Source organism: Panthera tigris, chromosome E1 (genome assembly GCF_018350195.1).
Source record: "Panthera tigris isolate Pti1 chromosome E1, P.tigris_Pti1_mat1.1, whole genome shotgun sequence".
Taxonomy (NCBI): Eukaryota; Metazoa; Chordata; class Mammalia; order Carnivora; family Felidae; genus Panthera; species Panthera tigris.
Genome location: NC_056673.1, coordinates 3549757 through 3568091, shown reverse-complemented (window position 1 = coordinate 3568091; position 18335 = coordinate 3549757). Strand labels below are relative to the sequence as shown.

The following is an 18335-nucleotide window of genomic DNA, read 5'->3' as shown; positions in this document are numbered from 1 at the left end:
TGTTCTTTCCTTTGTAGCTAACAGGTGTCTCGTGGGGAGCTATTTTAAGCCGAAGCAAATAACCCACTCATCATCACACCTTTGCCCACCGTGCTGGGAGTGCATTGATGATTCTTGCCCGCAAAAATCATTACTGTGATGTCTGCCACGTGGTGATTTTCTAATTCCATCATTCCTGCTACATTTAGTCATTGGGATTCTCCCTGTTAAGGAAGCATTGTTTCTTCTCCATTAGCTTATTTACTTACTCACTTTTAATGTTTCCTTGGTGATTTTTTTCAGAGCACTGGGGATAGATGTAAAAAGAGACAGCGGTAGACTCTTTGAAAGCGGAAGGCAGCAAGAAGAAGGGGAGAGATTACAGACAGACATATATTTTTTTAATGGGGCTACAACAAAGAGCGGTACAAAGTCGTACCTAACCAGGTGCCTCGTGAGTGACAGGGACACCTTGAGTCTTACCAGCTGCTTTGGGGAAGTATAGTTCTTTTTTTCTTTTTCTTTTTTTTTCCAAATATAATTTATTGTCAAGTCAGCTAACGTGCAGCTTATATACAGTGCGCTCTTGGTTTGGGGAATAGATTCCCATGATTCATCGCTTACATACAACACCCAGTGCTCATCCCAACAACACCCAGTGCTCATCCCAACAAGTGACCTCCTCCATGCCCATCACCCATTTTCCCCATCTCCCGCCCTCCCCATCAACCCTCAGTTTTTTCTCTGTATTTAAGAGTCTCTTTTGGTTTGCCTCTCTCTCTGTCTGAAATTACTTTTTTCCCGTTCCCTTCCCCCATGGTCCTCCGTTAAGGTTCTCAAATTCCACATATGCGTGAAAACATACATCTGTCTCTCTCTGACCGACTTATTTCACTTAGCATAATACCCTCCAGTTCCATCCACGTTGCTGCAAACGGCAAGGTTTCATTCTTTCTCGTTGCCAAGTAGTGTTCCGTTGTAGATATAAACCACATCTTCTTTATCCATTCACCAGTTGATGGACATTTGGGCTCTTTCCATAATTTGGCTATTGTTGAAATGCTGCTCTAAACATTGGGGTACAAGTGCCCCTGTGCATCAGCACTCCTGTATCCCTTGGGTAAATTCCTAGCAGTGCTATTGCTGGGTCAGAGGGTAGATCTATTTTTAATGTTTTGAGGAGCCTCCACAGTTTTCCAGAGCGGCTGCACCAGTTTGCATTCCCACCAACAGCGCAAGAGGGTGGGAAGGTGTAGTTCTAAGTTCTGGCCAATAGGTGTCAGGTGTTGATCAGATCTCCCGGTCAGTGGCTTGCCCTTTGGGCACAGGGAGACACAGGTGGAGCTCGGGAGGGGTGGGATAACAGGAGAGCCCCGGGGGGGAGGCAGGAAGGGACTAAGTGGTCCTCACGGGATGCTCAGCTCCCTGGCAGTGAACTCTCACAGGCTACCCTGCTTCAGCTTTCCACCTTCAGTTTTAGGAATACCAAGGACACGGGCCAAGTCAGGGATGCCCTAACTTCTCTAGTCTTTCAGAGTGATCTCACAGTTCACCATGTCAATCTGGCATACATCGTGTCATTCTTACTACTCGGTTCCTGATTCCAGAGCAGTTCCAAGCCATCCTGCCCCCCTCTGGCCACCTCTGGATTGTCTCCATATTCCCCCTTCTCCTGTTTGGTGGTGGGGGAAAAAGTAGGGATTGGGGAAACCAGAGTCCTCGCCCACCCTTATCAAGACGCCCACCCTTATCAAGTCATATGACTCCAAGCATGTCCTCTCTGTCTTTCCTGGTTCTGGTTCCTGTGTGTGTGTGTGTGTGTGTGTGTGTGAGAGAGAGAGAGAGAGAGAGAGAGAGAGAGAGAGAGAGAGACTGACTAGGTGGTATGAGGGGGTTGGGATGGAGGATGAGACATAGAACTACCAGACAGGTTCTGAGCGCCTTTCTGGAACCCGACCTCCGTGTTCGCCCAAGGGTACTTTCTGTTTCTATGTCTTTGGGGAAGTTGCTTTTTCTTGGTATTTAGGGAGTCAGGAAAACAAAAGTCATTGGTGTGTTCGCGTCTCTCAAAGCCTCAGGTAGGGTTGTGGCTTTGGACCAACAGCAACGTAAGAGCTTGTGGCCAATTTCAAACGCCTTTAACAGCTATTGTGACACAGAGTCCCATTCAATAGTGGAAGTGGGAATTTCAGCCTTGCCCTTTGTCAATTCCGAAACGAAGGGCTCATTCTTTCCTCGCCAGGACGGCCTGCACCGTAGCCAACGTTCCTACCCTCATTTTGTAAGTGGGGAAACTGAGGCACGGGGAAGTGCAGTGACTCCCGGGATTCCGCGATGCGTTTTTCCTGCCAGCGTCGTCTAGGGGGAAAAGGGAGGAGGTAAAAAGAGGGCCTTGACTCCGGAGACGACCCCTCCCCACTTCATGGGCTGAGAAATGGCCGAAGTGACAGCCACTGGCGAAGGAAAGGGGGCGGGGGTCAGCCCGGAGACTGGAGGTGCGGGGCAGAAAGCCTGCCTTCATCGCAGAAGAGGGGGAGGCCTGGGGGGGGGGGAGGGTCCGGGCGCCCGTCTGCGCACCAGGGGTGCAGGCATTTTAAAGGTTAAGAGCACCCAGAGAAAATAGAAGTAGCAGGAGGAAGTGGGGCGCTGGGTCGCAGCGAGAGAAGGAAGCAGCTCTTCGGAGCTTCCCTTTTCTCCTCCTTCCCCGAAGCCCCCACCCCAAGCCCTCCCCTCCTGCTCCGCCCACCCCTCCTGCAGGGCCGAGGCCCGCTTCCGCTCCCCGGGACCGGCCGCACCTGCCTCCCGGGGGATCGCGGGCCCTCGGGGGGGTGCCCCTCCGGCCGTGGCCGCCCGCCCGCGGGGCCTGTCCCTTCCAGGGCAGACGCGCGCGTCGCTGGCACCGCGGCTCCTGCGCGCTGCGCGGGGTCAGGAGGGGACTCAGGCTGCTTGGGCCCGCCGGCCCCTCGCCCGCCCGGCCGCCAGGGGGCGCTAGAGGCCGGCTGGGCGCCCCGCCCCGCCCCCCCGGAGTGGCCCCGCCCCCGGCCCGCCCCGCCGTCGGAGCGCTGCTGGGGCTGATGCTGGGACTCGCCGCGCGGCTGCTGCCCGGCGCCGTGGTCCCGACCGCACGCGAGCCGCGGGGAGTCGCCGCTGGAGAGGGGCTCGGCGCCCGGCGGGGACTGCAGGTGCGTGGCCGGCCGGGCGGCGAGGGCGCGAGAGGGGGCGGCCCGCGCACCGTCGGGGAGCCGTGCGCTCGGGCCGCGGCGGCGGCGGCGGCGGCGGCGGCGGGCGGGCTGGGCAGTCGGGTGTCTCTCCGTGGGCACGGCGTCCGCGCACCTGCCGCCCCGGTAATCCCGGAGACAGAAGGGGCGTCCCGGCGTGGGGTGCGTCGGCCGGGTAGCCACTGCGGAAGGCCGGGGCGGTGCGTGTGGCCGCGGCCTCCTGCCTCCGTCGCGGGCCGGCGCGAGGAGGGGGTCGCGGAGCCCGCGCGCCTCTCCGCCTGGGGACTGTCGCGGTGAATGCGGGCACCGCCGTCAGGACCCGGGGGGTCGCGGAGGTGCCCGGGCGCCGGCCGCTCTTCTAGAGCACCGCCCGTCGGCGCGCTGGCAGGAGCCGTGTTTACACCCGGTGTCCCTGCGTGGCTCCGCGGGTGCGTGCGTGCAGGTGTGTGTGCGCGTGCGCGCGCGTGCCGGCCCATCCCAGGGCTCCGGGTACATCGGCGAGAGGTTCGGGTCAGGAGGAGGAAGGAGATGGTTCGGAGGGAAGAAGGAAGGCGAGGTGAAAGCAGCAGGATGTGGTATGAAGAGTTTAACAAGCCTCTGCGCCGAGAGGAGGTTTGGCGAAATGAGGGCTAAAAGTAGGCCAGGTCGGCCGGGCCCGGAAGGCCCCTTCTGGGCTGCCCTTCGCTTCCTCCCTTCGCTCCTCGCTGCAACTTCTGATCCGCCCTCTTGCTCCTGGCCTAGACCACCTGGTAAGGGCCCGGGTTCCCAGAACTTGTTAAAGCACACCTGCCCCAGGCCCCAGCCCCAGCTTTGGGGGGCGGGGGGGGGGGGTCCGCTGGGGGCAGGTCTGGAATCTGTCTTTTTCTAAAATTTGAGCAAGCTCCTTGAAGGATGCCGCTGGAGCCATTGCTTGAGAGCCCCGTGTGATGTGGAAGGGAGACCTGAGTTGCCGGCCAGGCCCTGCTGTGCGACCCGGAGTATCTTACCACCCCTCTCCCAGACTGGTTGGCCTGTCTCTAAAATGGGCTCTAATAGCGACCTCACGGGGCTGGGGGGAAATAGATGAGAAAAGCGTGAGGAGAGTAGCCGTGCACGGAAGCTGCTTCCTGGGTATTTATCTGCAGCAAGGAGCGAGGGGATCAGAGGCTTACCTCCTTCCCCAGCCTGCCCCGCCGCGGTGTGGGTCCAAGGAAGACAAAAGAAGGTTTCAGATAGTCAGGCTCTCTCTTCCTGCTTCAGGATACCGTTCCTTGCTTTTTGGAGCATAAGCCGCCAGGACTGTGGGGTCTTAAGACACCCCCTCCCCCCTGACCTCCAGCTTAAGTGAGGCGTGGTCATGCTCTCTCCCCATCTCTGCCTCTCCTTCCTCCCTCCTGTGCAGCTCTGGTTGTCTCTTTCAAGAATAATCAGGGGAAGCCGAGTGGGGGGACCGCATGAAAAGCACGTTTGGGGGTCCTGGAGGGATAATGATGCTAAGACCACACACATGGATCGTGGGCCTCCTGGCTGAGGAGTGTCGGAGGAGGAGAGCCAGCGTGGCCCGGACAGCCTGGGGGCCCCAGCTTGGGTTCAGCTGAGTATTTGAGCCTTTCTGACTCTGCCCTCGTTCCAAGAGGCTCACCCCAACGGGATCCCTGTGAACGAGAAGTCTTGTTTGGCTCAGCTGTGGGTGGGCTGAAAGCCTCTGGATCAGCTCCTTAAGAGAGGAAGCTTCTGGAGGGGCAAGATGGTGATGGGCCGTCACTCGGGGTTGGAGGGGAGAGAGGTGGTCAGTTTGCTTTTTGAGCCTCTGGTATAGATGTGTGCAAGGGAACAAAGGAGAGGTTGCACTTTATTTCTGCAGATGAGACATCCCCACAGCAAACATATATGACCTATGAGGATATCCCATTGATTTGAAGACGTAACTATATATGTTCACGTTTTAACAGCTTGGAAATCAACATCCGTCTTACCTTCTGTGGCATCGTACCATCATAGCCGACAGCAATATTTCTCTCTTAGTGGCACGCAAAATAACAGCTCACCTTACGATTGAGGGCATCTTAGGGGCGCCTGGGTGGCTCGGTCGGTTGAGCGTCCAACTCTTGATTTCGGCTCAGGTCATGATCCTGGGGTGGTGGGATCGAGCCCCGTGTCGGGCTCTGCACTGAGTGTGGAGCCTGCTTGGGATTCTCTCTCTCTCCCTCTGCCCCTCTCTCCTGCTCGTGCTCTCTCTAAATAATAATAATAGTAGGGGTGCCTGGGTGGCTCAGTCGGTTAAGCGTCCGACTTCAGCTCAGGTCACGATCTCACGGTTCGTGAGTTCGAGCCCCACGTCGGGCTCTGGGCTGATGGCTCAGAGCCTGGAGCCTGCTTCTGATTCTGTGTCTCCCTCTCTCTCTCTGCCCCTCCCCTGTTCATGCTCTGTCTCTCTCTGTCTCAAAAATAAATAAACGTTAAAAAAAATTTTTTTAAATAAATAATAATAATAATAATTTTAAAAAACCGTTGAAGTCATCTTAGATCCTGTTAAATGCAATGTATGTTTTACAGATTTGGGTTGGGGGAATGCTATAGAAATACCCAGGTACGCACAGAATTATGTCATTCCCCTGAGTGAATCTGCGTGGATTTTTCCAGTAGCTTGACCTCATGGACACCAAAACTTTTCACTGTACCCACCTGTAGAGGAAATCCTTGTCCCTTGTGTGGCTCGCTTTCATACATATAGTACATCGAACGCTGTGTAATAACGTCTTGGGAATCATCATCTCGTTCCACCTGCCCCTCCCTTTCCTACCTTGGCTCTGCTCGGGACAACGTGTCTGCCCTTTCTCGCTCATCTTGCTCTTGGCTCCTGTCTCCTTCCGCTGTACGTTCGCGGTGTTGGGCGCTGGACTGAGTATTTCACGTCCTTTGGTCCTTCACGGCCGCACTCCGAGGTAGCAAAAACTACGATCCGAACGTTACGGATGCGGACACGGAGGACCAAGGCCACGCTGCTAGAACGTGCCAGGGCTAAGCTGACTCTCTGAGATCACCAGGCCCCAGTGGCAGCTTGGATATGCTTGTGGGTGTGAAGTTCATACCCTCTAGGGGTGACTTTTGGGGCATGAACTGTGGCCAACCACAGGGCCTCCAGACGGGCGGTGGGGCTCTGGATGATGGGGCTTTTCAGTCCAGTGCCTTCTGGATAAGCGAGACACAGCTGTGACAAGTGCACCCAGGAGGAGGGTGGGGGCTGAGGAATCGGAAGCAGGGGGTGACTGGTGGTGGCACCGAGCAGACGCTGGGCCCTTCTTGGGTCCGGTGGGTCTACCAGTTGGGGTTCTAGGCTTTGGGCTCTAGAGTTTGGCCTCAATGGGAGACCCCAGCCTCCGGGCTTCCCCAGCTCCCGGCCCAGACTTTCTCCTGCGGCCATGGTCACGTAAGGCGACGAACCTGAGCAAGATTTTTAACTGCGAACCCTTCAGAGCGGCCGTTGCCCCCTCCCCCCCACCCCCCGGAGAAGGCTCATACCACTTGGCATGGTAGCCAGGCCTCCCGCCAGCCAGCTCCGGCCCACCCTGCCGGTTTATGTCCTGAAGCTCAGGCAGACCTCTGTACCTTTGCACGTGCTAGTCCTTCTCGCCACATTACCCTTCTTTGCTTCCTCTACTGCCCAGTGGACTATGACTCCTTCCCCTCCGCGTTCAGACCTCATCATCCTGGAAGCCTTTCCCCACCCCCGCCTCGCCCCGCAGCACCGGCCCCACCTCCAGTCCCCCCCTCCTGCACCTCGGGCGCCTCCTGACGGAGCACTGACCACTCTGGCCCACGGGGTCTGACCGGTAGCTCATGGGCTGGCTCGCCTGAGCCCCCTGTGCTCAGCGTGGCTGTTCAGCTGTCACCGTGGAACTCACTCCCCGGGATGTCACAGGCAAGAAATCCACGCACACCCGACAGTGGGAGTTGCCCGCTCGCCAGAGGGTGTAGGGGGGCAGGAGGGTGGGGTGTGCTTTTCATTTTCGTGTCCTCCCGAGTCTCGTCGGTGCTGTTATTGACCTAGGCAAATGACTCTGTGTGGTTTCCTTGTTGGGGCAGGGCTGGGGTGTGAGGGCCGAGGGTGGCTCCTGACCTGCCCCCCATGGAGTCGACTGGCCTTGTGTCTGCCCGCCTCCTCCTCCACTGCTAGGCATGTGACCTTGGGTCAGTCCGTGCGTGTCCTCCCAGTGTCAGATGATTTCCTGGGACTCGTCAGCTGGTTCCACCTGCCCCTCCCTTTCCTACCTTGGCTCCGCTCGGGACAACGTGTCTGCCCCTTCTCACTCATCTTGCTCTTGGCTCCTATCTCCTTCCGCTGCACGTTCGCGGTGTTGGGCGCTGGACTGAGTATTTCACGTCCTTTGGTCCTTCACGGCCGCACTCCGAGGTAGCAAAAACTACGATCCGAACGTTACGGATGCGGACACGGAGGACCAAGGCCACGCTGCTAGAACGCGCCAGGGCTAAGCTGACTCTCTGAGATCACCAGGCCCCAGTGGCAGCTTGGATATGCTTGTGGGTGTGAAGTTCATACCCTCTAGGGCGTGACTTTTGGGGCATGAACTGTGGCCAACCACAGGGCCTCCAGACGGGCGGTGGGGCTCTGGATGATGGGGCTTTTCAGTCCAGTGCCTTCTGGATAAATGAGACACAGCTGTGGCAAAGCGCCGGGCTCTGGGGACCCCTGAACAACACAGACAATGTTCTTGCGCCTGTGAAATTAGTCTGGCGGGCAAGACACTAGACACACACATCGTGTAATCGCAATGGTGAGAATGGGGGCGGGGGGGGGGCTGTGAGATTACATCACGGTTGATCCACACATTTGGGGGGTGAAGGCAAGGTTTCCCTAATGATGTCATTTTCTCGTTGACACTTGAGAGATACAAGATGGAAAGAGGGATGCTGAGAACAGTAGTACCTAATGTTAGCGGATGCATGCTAAGTGCTCCTGGGTGCATCCTCTTGGGTGTTCCTTTTTTTTTTTTTTTTTTAACATTTTATTTACTTTTGAGAGAGAGACAGAGCGCAAGTGGGGGAGAGGCAGAGAGAGAGGGAGGCACAGACTCCGAAGCAGGCTCCAGGCTCTGAGTTGTCAGCACAGAGCCCGATGCGGGGCTCGAACTCGCGGACCGCGAGATCGTGACCTGAGCCGAAGTTGGACGCTTAACCGACTGAGCCCTGCAGGCGTTCCTTTTAACCATCCTGAGGGCTGCGGGGGCTCCTCTCCTGGGGGCATCGGTGAGGCACCTGCTGTCAGGCACCCCGCCCAAGGTCTGGCGTGGACCAGGGCCTCAAGCCCTCAGCCCTATCTCTTCCTCCCTTGACCCCGCCCCAGACTCCGAGTCCGGCTCAAGGACGTGAAGGCCATCAGTTCTATTACTGGCGCTTCCCTTTTCCTTGGGCACCGGTCATCAGCGGGGAGCATGCTTCACGGATGTCCCCGGGGGCTCCTGCAAGAGTCCTCTGCATCCGTGGCAGAGGAAGCCTCCACGCTTGGAAAACAAGCACGCTGTCCGCCGGGCCTCCGCTCCGCCCCTCTCCAAACCTGCTCACTTACAGGGTTAGGAACCCCTGATTCTCTGCCATCCGTTCACTCTCCGCACCCTTCTTCCCCATCCAAACTTGTCTTCCCGGAACCACGAAGCCTGCACAGGCGTTTGGGGTCTGCGCGTTTGTTCCTGAATGGCTTGGTCATTTTGACCCTTGGCAGGAGAATTGTCACTCACTCACACACACACACACACACACACACACACACGCACGGTTTCTCTCCCCCTCTCTTCCAGAGTTCTGCGTAAAAGGTCAGGGTGTTCTCAGAGCTCTGCAGTTCACCAGCAAAGCCAGGGTATTCACCCCTGTTCTCAAAAGCAGGACTTTCTTTCCGCCGATTTCTTGGGGTAACCCCCCAGCATCGCTGCACACGGGGAGTCAGCCGTGGCTAGAGGCCAGCGGGGGGAGGGGGTGACCGATGATTGAAACTTGCAAACTGCACGGGAGGTCACCGGTGACTCACTGGTGAGGTGTCAAGGTGGCCCGTGCAGGGTGAGGGGTGGGAGGGTGAGCTCCCTGACCGTTCACTGAGCCCCAGCCATGCTTATCACTTTCTGAATGTCTCATCAAGTCTTGAATTCAAGCCATCTTCGAGACGATGAAATTCAAGACCATCTGCGAACAAAAGTATTACTTTTGCTCATGGTGTCCTTATAAGAAGCTCTGATGTTCCCTCCACGGCTGTTTCGTTACCACAGATGCTCCCAGCGTCTCGAGCTTCAAAGGACGGGAATGAGCCGGGGGCTTGGTCTCTGTGATACGTGGTCCCCATCGAGTGCCACGTGGGAAGGGGGTTTTCTCCGGTTCCTCATTTTGCTAAGGATTTTTAAAAGCATGAATGGAAGTTACGTCTGCCAAATACTTCTCTTTTTAAATTTTTTTTAAAGTTTATTCATTTTTGAGAGAGAGAGAGAGATTGAGAGAGTCCAAGTGAGGGAGGGGCAGAGAGAGAGGGAGACACAGAATCGGAAACAGGCTCCAGGCTCTGAGCGGTCAGCGCAGACCCCGACGCTGGGCTCGAACCCACGAACCGTGAGGTCATGACCTGAGCCGAAGTCAGATGCTTAATGACTGAGCCACCCAAGCGCCCCTGCCAAATACTTCTTTAAGCATCTACCAGGAGATCCTTGTATCTTTTTGCTTGGCCTTAGATTTGTATGACACATCATATCCTTAGCTTGAGCCCTCCCTGCACTTCTGGAACGAACTCCAGTTGGCCAAGGTGGTTTTTTCTTTTAATACAGTGCTAGGTCTGACCTGCTAGGATTCTCTTTTGGATTTTTTGCATCCATACTCATAAGTAAGGCTGGCCTGCACTTTCCTTTTCTGTCCTGCTGTTGTCGGGGGTTTTAACGCACTGGCGATACCCTGGAGGCGTTTCATCTTCTCCTGTACCCTGGGACCCCACCTGGGAGCAAGGGAGTGATCTGCTCCCGGAAAGTCGGGAGAAAGGGAGAAGAAGGGAGAAAGTCGGGAGAAAGGCTCTGGTTTTTAGTTCCTCTGCTGCTCATTCCTGGCTTCCTGGCCCCCAGGCCTTCCTCCCCTCTTGTCCCTTCCCCAGCCTTCCAGGCATAGACCTGCTGCCTCAGTGTCCCCAGCTGGAGCCTTGGAGTCCCCTTTGATTCTTGGCCTCCGCCAGGCTGCCACTAATTCCCATGAGTCCTTGCCTTCCGTGCCCTTTGGCTACGGGATGGCCTGTTTCCACACGGAGCTGCTCTGGTCCGGCGAGGATGCTGATATAACGAATTCACACACAGAGAAAGGTCGCCAGAGGTGGTGATGACGTAATACAAAATGAGAAAAGAAGCCCGGAGGTTTTCCTCCAAGAAGAAGACACAAGGGAGAAGTAATGTCTGTCTTCAGATGTTTGGAGGGCGGTGTTTTTTGGAGAAGGTGGAGACTACCTGCTTGGGGCGGGGGGGGGGGGGTCATACTCCAGGAAGGAGAAAGAGGGACCTAAGGAGACCTCAGCTTGTGACAAGGAAGATCTTAGACAAATTCAGAACATATCAACCATGGAACAGGTGGTCTTGTGATAATGAGTTTCCCATCAGGGGAAGCATTCAAGGGAAATACATGTCATACGTAGACGCGATTGCCGTGAGAATGGAGACCGAGGATGCTCCGTTCCCAAGTCTGCAGTTCTCCAAATCACAGTAGCCGTGTCCGACGGGTTGTAGACAGATTGGTCGTTCTGAGAACGTCATTTGAATTTAAGAAGTTCAGTGGCCTCGAGTAGACAAATCCCAAAGCTGGACAGTTCCTCCGCAAACCCCACAGCCCTGCCTCCCAGCTCTTCCCCCGGAGCAGGGGCTCTTCGGTGGTCAGGAGAGTGTAGCCTGCCACGGTAGGAGACCCCGGAGCCACCGCGGGAGCCCGGGATCCTCGGCCACATCCCGAGCTGGAGCCTGAGCTTTTGGCGGTATCTTGTGTTCTTGGACTTCTTCTGACACCCGGTGTCACACACACATCGGGTCCCACCGCGAGGATCACCTTCCTGCGCGGCTGACCCAGATCCGCTCTTGGGGCCAGCCCGCCCAGTCTCCGGGTTGGCCTGGGGAGTGATGGCCCCTTGCGTGGGGGGTTTTTCGGGGCCCGTGTTTCACAGGCCTGTGAGTTTTGCATTCACTTCTGTGCTGACATCTTGGGAGTTTCATTCTGAGAAAACGAAAAGTCAAGAGTTTTCCTTGGTCTGTGATTGTGCTTAGGAGAACACGGGGGGAGGGGAGGTGGGGGCGGGGGACTATGGCGTGATGTTCGTACCCCAGGGTGGGGGGAGGAGATGACCCCTCCCCGTTCCGGCCTCTGTCCACGGGTCTGAGCCTGTTCCCTTCTGGATCAAACGGGCTGTGAGACTCCGACAGCCTGTGCGTTTTCCCCAGTCCGCCCTCCGACACGGGACTTGTGGGAGTTCTTCCTTCGTCACGGTGCCCATTTCACGGCAGGGCTCCCAAGCGGCTGCAAATCCTTTGGACTACAGTGGCACTGTGCTGTCGCCCTCCACCCAGTCTCCTCCGTAGGCTGGCTTCCTCCAAGGTCGCTGGCGGCTTTGCAGTGATAAACCCAGTGTTCCCCTCCTACCCAATGTCTCTCTTTGGAGGCTCTGTAGCATGTGATGCAACAAAGCCAAATTCAGAACACATCAACCATGGAACGGGTGACCTTGTGGTCATGAGTTCCCCGTCCAGGGAAGCATTCAAGAGAAGTACGTGTCACACGTAGACGCGACTGCCGTGAGAAAGGAGACCGAGGATGCTCCGGTCCCAAGTCTGCAGTTCTCCAAATCACAGTGGCTGTGTCTGACGGGTCGTAGACAGATTGGTTGTTCTGAGCACATAATTTGAACTTAAGAAGTTCAGTGGCCTCGAGGAGACAAATCCCAAAGCTGGGCCGTCCCCCCGCAAAGCCCACAGAGGCTCACCTGGATCTCTTTCTCCGCCGCCTGCGCCTCCCCTTCTGGCCACCCCTCGGGTGCGTTTACCTCCCTCACCTTCGTGTCGAAGCCCATGCGGGCCGTTGGCTCTGTTCGCACCTCAGCCCCTGTTCAGAGCCCAGCGCCTCGCCCACAAAGCAGGCTTCCTCTACAGACTTCCCCATTCGTGGCTCTGGTGACAATACACTCCTAGACTTGAAACCTTGGAGTCACCACCCCTGGGCCTCCCCCGCCACCTTCCTGTTCTCCGCTGTCCAGCCAGTGCCATGGTGCGGCTGGCCCCTCTCGCTTCCCCAGCGTTCTCTGTGCCAGGCCACTCAGCTGTCGTCACCTTTTATGCCCGCCCGTGGGCCTCCGGGCCACGGCCTGCCTTCTGCTCATCCTCTCTCTGCCTCTCCCCCACTCATGCTCTCTCTCAGTCTTAAAATAACTAACTAACTAACTAACTAACTAACTAACACATTAAAAAGGAAAAAAAAAAACCCTGTGGCCTTGTCTTTGTTATGGGACAAGGCACGCGTCTCCCTTTGGGCCCCTTCAGGCCCCAGGAGCCCCTGGCCAACTCCACGTGCCCAGACCCCACCCCCTGGGAGCCCTCTGCTCACCCTCCAGGTCAGTCAGAAGTAAGTCTGACAGTGGGGAGGCCCTGGGGAGCCGCCGCCTCCCCCCCCCCCAACAGGGGCCTGAGGAAGTAAGTGTGTGTTTGCAACACGATGTTTACACGTTTACTAGGCAGAGGGGATGCCTGTCCTGGCTGTCCGGCAGGCTGTGGGGCAATCCGGAGCCCTGCTTTCCCGGGGAGGGAGGCAGAGAGATGCCTGGAGTTTTTCTGGGGATTCTTTAAACATCCCCAAGGATGCCTGGCCCTGCTGACCCTGGAGGAGGCCGAGGGAAGTGTAGAAGTCAAGTTTTGGAGTTTTTTTTAATATTGTATTTTGGGGAGAGGGCAAGCAGGGGAGGGGCACGGAGAGGGGGACAGTGGATCCGAAGCAGGCTCTGCCTTGACAGGCTGGCGGCAGGAAGCCCGACGTGGGGCTCGAACTGACGAACCGCGAGATCATGGCCTGAGCCGAAGTCGGACGTTCAGCCGACAGAACCGCCCAGGCGCCCCGAGAAGTCAAGTTTTTTAACTGGGAGAAAGTAAAGTATCACCAGTAAGCGTTGTTAACTTGCATATTCACGAATGTGGCTCTGGTAGTCTAATGGGAACCTTCAGAGTGACGGGCGACTCCCTTCTGTCACTTGTTGTCACTCACAAGCAGGGTGATGGGTCAGGGTAAGCAAGGACGAGGGTCTTTTTTCTTCCTTTTTTCCCCTTCGAGCGGGAGTAATGCTTTGGAGAGGAAAGGGGACCTTCTGGGGGGAGGAGAGAGCAGTGAGGAAGATGCCCCAGGAGCCAGAACCCTCCTGTCCTGATTCATCGAAGGTGGAGCCCTCTCTGTGACGACCTGAAAAATGGGCCAAGGAGGCTGACACTGGCCTCCCGCCTCCTCAGTTGTGGCAGCCCTGGGGTCCCCCCCCACCCCCCGCCAGCCTGGGGCCACCGCCACGGCCCCCACGGGAGAGTGCACGCCTGTGTCCAGGGCCCCTTACTATCTCTGTGACCCAACACGACCGTCCGGACGGGTAAAGTGCCCCAGGCTCTGGTGGCCCCGAGGACGGGAATCCTGTAGCTCCCCCTCTGCAGCAAGCAGGTGACCCAGGCGTGGGGCTCACCTTCGCCACCTGACTTCTCTTGCCCCGAGGCTGTTTTCTGTGGTGAGCTGGCCCTCTGAAGCCATCAGAGAGAGGTCGCAAGACGCGAGCTGCCCAGCCACAGGGCACAGGTGCAGAGGACTCCCGTGGCATCCACACACGAGCCCGCGGGTCAGAGTGCCCTAACAGTGGTTTGTTTGCATGTAAGGTGCCGTAAGATGTGAAAGGAGGGGGGGGAAATCTAGGCGCCTTTAAAGAAGTCGGTCATCAAACCTCCTAGTGTAGAGAGGCAGACGTGGGCTTGGGTTGGGACGGACTAGCCTTGGGTGGCATCTAGAATCTAGACACACATTTCTGAACTAGTGAGGCTAGGGAGCTCAGGCCCACGGCATGCGAGCCGTTTGGGCTTCTAGAAGGTACCCAAGTCAGGTGGAAAAACAAGGCACCCGGGGGACCCGGGGGAATTGGTGGAAGCGAGCCCTCAAGGCCACATGGCCATGTACTGGAGGCCATGGATGAAGAAGGAGGGGCCAGCAGCGCCCCATTCCCCTGTCGTCCTGCCCCCTGCCCGAGGCCGCGTGCTGTCACGGTCCAGCCACTGTCCCGAGAGGCATGGAGAACGCCCTTCCTTGGGCCACGGCTCTGTGCTGCTGGGTCCCCATCAATACTGCCGTATGGAGAGTGTGGAAGGGATGGGGTGGGGGCCGCGGTTCAGTCCGCCTCGGGTGTTGCCCCTCCCCCTCCCCATTCAGTGAGTTTGAAGATAAGAGATTCCTTCCCGCTGTCACTCCTGCGACCCGCTCCGTGGACGGAGATGGCAACACGATTATTATTATTATTTTTAGTAAAGACTTCACGGGGCGCCTGGGCGGCTCAGGCGGTTGAGCGTCCGGCTCTTGGTTTCAGCTTAGAGCATGAGCCCAGGGTCACGGGATCGAGCCCCGGGTCCGGCTCCACATTGAGTGTGGAGCCTGCTTGGGATTCTCTCTCTTGCTCTCGCCCCTCTTCCCTGCTCTCTCTCTCTCTCTCTCTCAAAAGAGACTTAATTCCTTAAAGCAATTTTAAGGTTGCAACAAAATTGGGAGGAAGGTACAGAGTTTTCCCATATTTCCCCCGTTCTGAACACCACCCGCCAGAATGGAACATTTTTAACCAAGGATGGACCTGTATTGACATATCATCACCACCCCAGATGCATAGTTTACCTTAGGGTTCGCTGCTGGCGTTGCACATTCTGTGAGTTTTCGGCAAATGTGTAATGACCTGCGTCCATCATTATAATATTACGCAGAGCATTTTGAACGCTCTAGAATTCCTCTGTGCTCTTGTTTATTTCTCCCTTTCCCCTGCCCCCCACCCCTGGCAGTCACCGATCCTTTTATTGTCTTCATAGCTTTGCCTTGGAGACATCGCTGTTCATGAAACGGTTTGGGAGGGACGGTTTTGTAATGCCCATACTGCATTTGCACTCTGCCGTCGACGCAACCAGCGAGAGATTATCTCTAATAACGTTTATCAAAACCGTGCCCACTCCACTTGAATTGCTTCCGTACTAGCTGGCCAACCCCGTTTGCTCTGAAGAATGTCTGGATAATTAATTTAAAGAATTCAGCCCCTGCTGTCGCTCCCCCAAAGTGGGGTACCCAGAGGCGGGCACGCCATATAGAAGATGTACATCTCTTCTCTGGGAGGATGACTCCAGCTTTTATGATGTGTCTCCTTGTAAGGGAATTTGGAGGTATGCTTTGCGGTCTCCGTTTCAGGTCAGTTCATAAACCATGCTCCACAAATTGGGGGAACATCCTACCAGCTGTATCTAAATGATGTAGTAACAGCCCCCACCCCCACCCACTCCCAAAATCTAATGTTGCTTCTTCGACAATTCAGTATTGATGGAAACAGTTAGTATATTGGTCTGCCTGTTGTTGTATCAGAGAAGCACAGCAGGGCGGTGGTGTAGATAAGAGGGGTTTATTTCTCTCTCCACATGTGGCTCTCATCTCATGGTGCAAAATGGCTGCTCTAGCCATTGCCATCATATCTGCATTCCAGCTAGCAGGAGGAGGAAAGAGAAAGAAGGCATGCCTCGGAAATTGTACTCATCAACATTTACTTCTATTCCACGGGCCAGAATGTAGCCGCATGGCCACGCTGGGCTAACAAGAGAATCCTGAGAAATGTAATCTGAAATTTCTGAACATCGTGTTATTATAGAAGAAAGGAGAATTGTAGGAGGACAGTCAGGAGTCTCATCCGTGTTTGAACTCTATCGGTTTGAGATCTTTCTGAATCGACACTGTCACATAAAGGTGCCTTATCCCTTCTGTCGTGCGGCTCACGTGCCTTCTGAGCTCTGTTGGAAACCGTTCATAAAAAATGGCATTCTCTATCAAAAGGTGGAATCAATAATGTCTACCTACAGATGAACGGGCAGACGAAATGCGGCATATGCATGCAGTGGAATATTATTTGGCTTGAAAAAGGAGTAAAATTCTGACATGTCACGACAGAATGAACCTTAAAGACTTCATGTTAAGTGAAATGAGCCAGTCACAAGGGACACATCCAGTATGATTCCACGTATATGAGGTTCCTAGAGTCATCAGACTCATAGAGACGGCAGGAAGGGTAGGGACTACAGGGGCTGGGGAATCGGAAGAGGGGAATGAGGACTGAGCGTTTGTTTCATGGGTATGGAGCTTCAGCTCGGGAGGATAAAGATCTGGAGACAGGAGGCGGTAGTGGCTATGGGACAACGTGAATGTTCTTAATGCCACTGAGCTGCGTATTTTAAAATGATTAAAACGATACATTTTATGCTATTCACATTACACCACAGTTTTTAAAATGGCATGCTTTGGGGACGCCTGTGTGGCTCAGTTGGTTGATCGTCCTAGATTTCGGCTCAGGTCGTGATCTCATGGTTTGGGAGATCAATCCCTGCATCAGGCTCTGCGCTGACAGTGCAGAGCCTGCTTGGGAGAGCAAGTGGGGGGGAGGGGCAGAGAGAGAGGGAGACATAGAATCCGAAACAGGCTCCAGGCTTTGGGCTGTCGGCCCAGAGCCCGACGTGGGGCTCAAACCCACGGACCGTGAGGTCACGACTTGAGCCGAAGTCAGATGCTTAACCCATTGAGCCACCCAGGCGCCCCTAAAAAAGTAATTTTTAAAAAATGACATGCTTTGAAGGGCCAAAGACAGAGCTCTCTGGCATTTTAAGAGAGCCGTCCCTGCAGATAAAGACCCTCAAGGCCCTTCTGGGGACAGTCATGGAGCCAGGGCTGAATCCACCCGTCCGTGTCACCCGCAGTTTGTGCTTTTCCACATTGTCATGAGGCTCTCACAGGACTCGCTCAAACCCAGATACGCCACTTCTGTGCGTTTTCATGTCTTCTGTTCGTGAAGCCATTCTAGCCCCCGGCGGTCGCTGGGTCCTTCCCTGAGTACCCCCAAACTGCCTTAATGGCATGGGGGCTGCCCGGCTCAGAGGCTGTGGCTTCCAGGAGTCTACGACTTTGCTCGTCTCTAAAACTGGGACGGCCTTTTCTAGCGTCCGTCTCTGCCTTGGTCTGTCTGTCTCACTCTCCATCTTTCCCATGTCCGTCTTTCATTTTCTCCAGTTCTTCAAAGGCAATTAGCCACGGTTCCCTTTGACGGACTCAGGTTTCCTTATGACTCTGAGCTGTATTTATCGGCATCTGCAATCTTCAGCTCGTTTTAAGCAGCAAACTCTCTATTTGACTCCAAAACCCTGTTCCCTCGGTGGTGGTCCTTTCTCCCCTGGTCTCCCCCCCCCCCCCGCCCCCTTGTTGGTGGGATCTTCTGAATCCCAAGGCTGAAAATTCTGGTGTGGAGTTACCCTCTTGGGCAAGTGCTGCTAGTTGACCTTCTTCCTCCTCCAGGTTTTTATTGTGCCTTGCCCTTATTCACCTCCCCCGGGACGACGCCTCACTCGCTGGGTAGGGTCTAGTTTGAAAGGCGCTGCTCCGGACTCTGTGGCGCGTGTCCTTTGCGTGTGCATCCGGGAGTGGGATTGCTGTGTCGCGGGGCACGCACAGGTTGCACTTTAGTGGGTACTGCTAAATGGTTTTCCACTTGGAAAACGACCGCACCGGGTTGCGCTCGAGCGCACCTGCAGTCTCGAGGGTTCAAGGTGCTTCACGTCCTCACGAACAGGGTTTTCTGTGTTTTCCATTTTGGCCGTCCTGGTGGGTGGGTCGTGGTTTGAATTTGCATTTCCCTTCTGACTAACAAAACTGAGCACCTCTGGGGCGCCCGGGTGGCTCCGTCGGTTGAGCATCCGACTTCGGCTCAGGTCGCGATCTCGCGGTTCGTGGGTTCGAGCCCCGCGTCGGGCTCTGTGCTGACAGCTCGGAGCCTGGAGCCCGCTTCGGATTCTGTGTCTCCCTCTTTCTCTGCCCCTGCTCTGCTCAGGCTGTGTCTCTCAAAAA

The 18335-nt window shown here is 55.8% G+C and overlaps 1 protein-coding gene across 2 annotated transcripts in view; it reads left to right on the top strand.

Moving 5' to 3' along the window:
* The first annotated feature begins 3028 nt into the window (after positions 1 to 3028).
* The window catches only part of PIK3R5 (phosphoinositide-3-kinase regulatory subunit 5), a 70144-nt gene continuing 54837 nt past the window's right edge, over positions 3029 to 18335 (top strand). For both annotated transcript variants that reach the window (XM_042967456.1, XM_042967454.1), the window contains exon 1: positions 3029 to 3161. The gene's annotated coding sequence lies outside the window, so the exon portion shown is untranslated. The remainder of the gene's footprint in view (positions 3162 to 18335) is intronic.